Here is a 5,649-nt window from a genome sequence, read left to right on the forward strand (position 1 = left end):
TGGAGGAAGGGGCAAAGCCCTAGGACTCCAGGGGTGGTTAAAAGGTAACTGGAAGATAAGCACAATGCAGGCCAGGGTTAGGTATAATAATTTTTTTGGGGGGTAGCCAGGTTCAAGCTCCTGCTTCTGATATAATTTAGTTTATCTAAGAGCTGCTGCTTCGTCGCCTTCTTTCTTTCTTTCTTTTTTTGTCTCTTGTATGTTTTCTCCCCAGGTTTTGGACGTCCCGTGTTGTTTAAATGAACATGCAGATGTGGCTACAAATGCATCGAAACTGCAGCTAATACAATTGCTTGGATTAGTGATTCTCAGCTGTGGGAAAAGACAGCAGGTGGCTGCCTGGGTAGCTCAGCTGGCAGAGCATCAGACTTTTAATCTGAGGGTCCATGGTTCAAGTCCCTGTTTGGGTGATACCAATGACTTTTTATCCCCCATCTCCTTGCCTCACCTAGACGTACAGAGGCTGCAGACCATGGGGTGGTTCTGGGAAACGGCCAGGACCAAGTGACCCTTTGACCACCTACCCCAGCCGCCCTCTGGCCCTTACCTATCTACTCCAGTCTTCTGGCACTGCTCTCTCTGTCTCTCTCTCCAGGGGCAGTTACATTCTTCTCCCAGGAGGGAATGTCACCAGCAGGGTCAGGGTTCAGGGGCAGACACCTGTGAGGGGGCAATTGGCTCCTCCCTCTGATCACCCCTGGGAGTGGTGGTGGGGATTCTACTGATCCCTTTTGCCCTGCTTGGAGTGGGGGCTGGTGCTGGGACCTTTGCCAGTCCCTAGTGAAATGACAGAGCCCTGCACTCCCAGGGCTGGATGTAGTACGTTCAATCAGGGGCAACTGGTAGAAACAGTGGGTGACACCACCTCTCCCCTGCTGGGGGATAAAATCAACTCTTGAGGAGAGGTACATAGGGCTCACTAGCATTATTCACTGCTGCCTGTAAAATGAGCCACAGTTGGTTCCACTGGGGCTTGAACCCAGGACCTTCTGCGTGTAAAGCAGATGTGATAACCACTACACTATGAAACCATCTTCTGTAGGGTGGCTCCCCTTCTCGCAGGCCAGGGGTCATACAGCAGTTGGGAGGAACACAGCTGCTGTGGACAGGCCCAGGAGATGCTGGGAGTTCACCTTGCCCAGTGCTCAGAGCACCTGCCTGGCTGCAGGAAACCACACAGCTAGGGTCAGTGCGGTGGTTGCTTGCAGATCACTCACTATGACCAGCTGCTTCCCCAAGAAGGGTGCGAAGTCTGCATGCATGGGGCTGGGGAAGTGGGGATGGGAAGGATCCCAGAGCTATGGTGAATGCCAGCCAGCTGTGTGCACCCTAGAAAAACCAGCCATGTCCAGAAATGCTCCCCCTCTGTTGCTGCTCCCATTTGCGCCCGTTATAGAGTGACTAAAATAATTGGTATATAATAATGCCACGTGTTTAGCTACCACTCTTTAATCGGTAGCTCTCACATAGCTTTACAGAGGATGGCAAGGTCACTGCCTCCATTTCACAGATGGGGAAACTGAGGTGAAGGTAATCATAACTCAGAGTCACCTGGCCAGGCTGAGACTGGAAGGCAGGGCTGAATCCTAGCCCAGTGCAATACCCACTAGGCCACCACCACCTCCAGCACCCTACCTGCGTGAACAACGCGCCCTGCCCCCAGGCAGTGCAAGGGCTAGGAGACAGTGCTGCACAGAACGGGGGGAGTGCTAGTGGGGGGGGGGAGGGTCTGGGGGAGGGCTGGATTAAGCGCGGGGTCAGTGGTAGGTGAGTGAAGGTTGCAGGGTATCAGGGGAGGCTGGCTCAAAGGGGAGTGGATGGTTGTCTGGGATGTTAGGTGGGGGCAGGGCTGAGTAATGGGGTGCTGGGGAGATGCAAAAAGGGGCTGTCTAGGGAGAGTGGGTGGGGCCAGATGGGGGGCCCCAGGAGGGTCTCTCAGGGGAGAGGTGGGGGGAGCAGCTGGCTGCTGGACAGTCAAGTGGGTGAGGCCGGGGGTCTATGGGAAGCTGGGGGTGGTGGGGTCAGTGGCTGAAGAGAAGTCTGGGCCCCGGCTGGCCGCTGGAGGGAGGGGGCCGGGCGGATCAGTACTGCACGTGGTCTGGGGGAGCAGGGGGCGAGGGCGGAGCTGGTCTCTCCCCAGGCTGCCACCTGTGGCTCCGCGGCTCTGGGCTCCAGCCAGGACCAGCCGAGTGACTCCGCAGTGGTCTCTGGCGCCCGGCAGCGGCCATTGCAGCGCTGCTGCAGAAGGACTTGGACAACTGCAGCCCCCAGCTCAGGGGTGTCAGGCCCTAATAGGCAGAATTGGGCTTTTTAGTCTCTTTAATTTCTGAGGCGCCACGGCCCGCAGGGTTTTGCGCTGCTTTTATTGGGAGATTGCTTATTTGGGCTTTCTATGCAATAGGCACCTCACTTCTGTGCTGCTGGGAGCCCAGCCAGCAGCCACCCGCTCGCCAGCCGCCCGGCTCTGAAGGCAGCAGCCCGCTGCCAGCAGCAGCGAGAAGTGAGGGTGGCTGTACACCACAGCATGCAAGGATGGGGAGGCAGTGGCAGGGACTCCCCTGCCTTGTTCCCCTGGGATCCATTGCCCCGGAGATAGGGTGGCAAGCAGGGTCTCCCCCCGCACCCTCTTGCTGCCCCTAGGAGAGCCCCCTGCATGGGGATGTCAGGCTGACCTTGGGGAGAGTGCAGGATTCTGCCCCAACCAGATGCTCCGCCCTGGGGGCTCTGGTGCCCGCAGCTGTGGCTCCCCCAGCTGGGCTTCCAGGCACTGAGAGCTGCTGTAGGAAGCAGGGGTGGGAGGGGGAGAGGGCAGTGCCAGGAGGCCACAATAGGCCCTGAGACCCATGACGAAGTGGCAGTTCTAGCCAGAAAGCAGGATGGGAACCCAGCCAGCCCTTGCTGGCGCAGAACCTGCCTCTGCTCCTCTCTCCGCAGGGCACTGCAAGGGGAGTCGAGCGGCAAGCTTGGAGCGGTCCCAGCCCATTACATAGGGGCCTGGCCGGCCACCCCCAGGTCCATGAGCCCAATGCAGTGCTGCCGTCAACCAGGACATGTGCTGCCGACCCCACCTCCTGCCGCAGCCTCCTCTGTCCCGCTGGCTGGGGTCAGTCACCCAGAGAATGGCCCTGGCACCACCTCCCACGCCTCGCTCCCTCCCTTGGGTGTCCTAGGGCCATCCCCTGCCCCTCGCTCACAGTCTGGCTCTCCCTCCATGTGCTAGCAGAGCTTAGTGCTCACCCCACTCATCCTCAAGGAGGCTTCAGGCTGAAGGGTGGGGAAGACCTTTCCTAGTCAGTGTTGGCTGTTGACTATGGAAAGACAGAGGTGCGTGTGTGTCATCTCTCCCCCTCCCCCATCTTGCTAAACCCTGTTGCAAACATTTGAGTTTTTCGTTTAGAAGCTGGAGGAGGAAAATCTCCCACTGTTCCTGCCCCCTTTGGTGTTTATGCAGGGCTTAATTTGTGCGGGGGCAGCCTTTTCACTACAAATTAAGCCCTGATCCCATTCCCCTCCCTCTGAAATGGATTTTGTGTGGTTTGAGAGGCAGTGCTGGGTTTTTTTTCCTCCTTGAGACTTGGCAACACTACAGTTGGGCTAGGCTGGTAGCCATAAACCAGGCTGGAGGGGGTGTCCCTCTGCCAGCCAGCCCTGGTCCTGCAGTGAGTGCCCTGCTTTTGCAGCAGCTCCAGTTGCATTCACCCAGGGCTGTATGTGTTTAATTAAATACATGGTGGATGGCATAGTCTACTGGATAGATCAGTGGATGGGCACACGATAGTCAGGTTCTAGTCCCAGCTTGCCCAATGTCACCCTGCAGGCCAGTGGCTAATTCCTACCAGTGCTATGTAGGTGCCTCAGTTTCCCCCACTCTAGAACAGGGATAACCCTGCTCTGCTGATGAACTAGCACTAGGTGTCATTATTTCTGAAGGCAGCTTTGCCCCAACCTTTCAGCTTGCAGGAGGCTGCAGCGTTCTGGGCGGAAGATATGTAGCAGTCACACTGAAGCAGGAGGGTTGAGTAGCAGGATGAATCTCACTCTTTCCTTGCACCATAAATTGGTGCAAAGGGAGGGCTAAGCCAGGAAGGATCACCCCCTCGCATGCTGCTTCTGCAGCAGGAGGCTACAGGGGTGCAATTCCTCCCCCTGCTCCCCTCAATGCATTATGAGAGTCAGTTTATTTTGGTGATTATCCCTGAGGATCCCTGCCCTGCGCCTCCCACTCCCAGTCCTCTAGCCAGGGTGGGCAGGGGAAGCATGTAGTATTATGGTCTGAAACTGACTCTAGGGGACACGCAGGGGTGTAGCATGGAGCAAAATTGGTTAGTGGAAGAAGGGGAAGCAGAGAATAATTGGCTTTACACCCTAGGGCTAGGGCTAGCTTAGCTTGGTAAGCAGCTCACTCCTCTGAGAGCCCCCCCGCTGTTATCTGGTGCTGCTGCAATGGGGAACTTCCCACTTCTACCCCCTACAGGTCCTAGGACACACCGCTGCCTTCCTCCAGTGCAAGAGGATTTGGGGACTTAGGGTGCTGCAAACCCCTCTGCACCAGCACCTACAGAGCTGAGAGAGGAGGCTGGAGCCATGCCCCACCCACCCATCAGCCTAGGGAGCTCTATTTCTCTCCTATGCTGGTGGGGACACTGGGGGGGGGGTTCCCTAGATTCCCCACCTAACCCCCCAACCCAGAGAGGGTCCATCACCCCCACAACTAGTGACCACAGGCCTAGTTGCTTCACCAGTGCTTCAAGGAACAGCTTCTAACCAGGGCTGTGTGCATGCTGCTAACATGAGCACAGCCAGAGTGTGAAAGGGGGGGATGTGTGGGAGAGGGGACAACAGGGCATTCTGGGGGCAGAGGGAAGGGGAATGCCCCCCCTGCCATGGAGTAGCCGATGGGCCAGTGACAGAAGATTTTTTGAAAGGAGGGCCTTGTTAAAACATTGCCAGGCCAGCACTTAATGCCCCTCACCCCCTGACACTGTGTGGCCCTGTTTGAACCAGGGGACAGCTGTCCACCACTGCTTTGACTAGAGGGAACCAAGGGGTATGGACTGGACCTGGCCTATCTCTAACCAGCCTAGGAAGGACTGGCAAAAGCCAGGAAGTGGGGGTCCTAGGGAAGCCAAGTGCATCTATGATGGAGAAGGAAAGGGGGGGGCGGGGCGGAAGGTTCATTACCCTCTGCCTGTGACCCCCTCATTGCAAAATCATACCCACACCCTCAATCTTTCCATTGAGCCTACGCCAACTCTGCTGGGCAGTGGCTTGAAGGGAGCACATCCTGGCGTTGCAGGCCTCTGTCACCATATACAGCCTGCCTGAAGGCCTGCATGCTGAAGAGGGGGAGAGAGACACCTACACAAGTCAGGGAGGAAAAGCAGGGGGGTGGCTGTCTTCACTCATTCCAGGGCCTCTTGCTCCAGGTACACAGATGAACCTACTATAACCAGAGGGGGAGGGGACTTTGGGACCAACATCCTGATTGCCAGTCCCTGTGCAGAAGCAGCCAGCCACAGAGACAGCCCCAAGCCAGGGACCAGTTCAGCCCCAGCATCCCAGCTGGGCAGGAGCAGGTCTACATACCAACCCAGCCAGGAGCTGGTCTCTTCAGTGAATCAGCTGGCAGTGACACACACACCCCCGTGG

At 57.1% G+C, this 5,649-nt stretch overlaps 2 non-coding genes across 2 annotated transcripts; one reads left to right on the forward strand and one right to left on the reverse strand.

The window, feature by feature from the left end:
* Positions 1-337: 337 nt before the first annotated feature.
* On the forward strand, positions 338-410 carry TRNAK-UUU (transfer RNA lysine (anticodon UUU)). Its single transcript has one exon. It is a non-coding gene; the product is annotated as a tRNA-Lys (tRNA).
* A 548-nt stretch (positions 411-958) lies between these two features.
* Positions 959-1,031, reverse strand: TRNAV-UAC (transfer RNA valine (anticodon UAC)). The gene has a single exon. It is a non-coding gene; the product is annotated as a tRNA-Val (tRNA).
* Between the last annotated feature and the right edge of the window lie 4,618 nt (positions 1,032-5,649).

The sequence above is a fragment of the Lepidochelys kempii genome, chromosome 6 (genome assembly GCF_965140265.1).
Source record: "Lepidochelys kempii isolate rLepKem1 chromosome 6, rLepKem1.hap2, whole genome shotgun sequence".
Classification (NCBI taxonomy): domain Eukaryota; kingdom Metazoa; phylum Chordata; order Testudines; family Cheloniidae; genus Lepidochelys; species Lepidochelys kempii.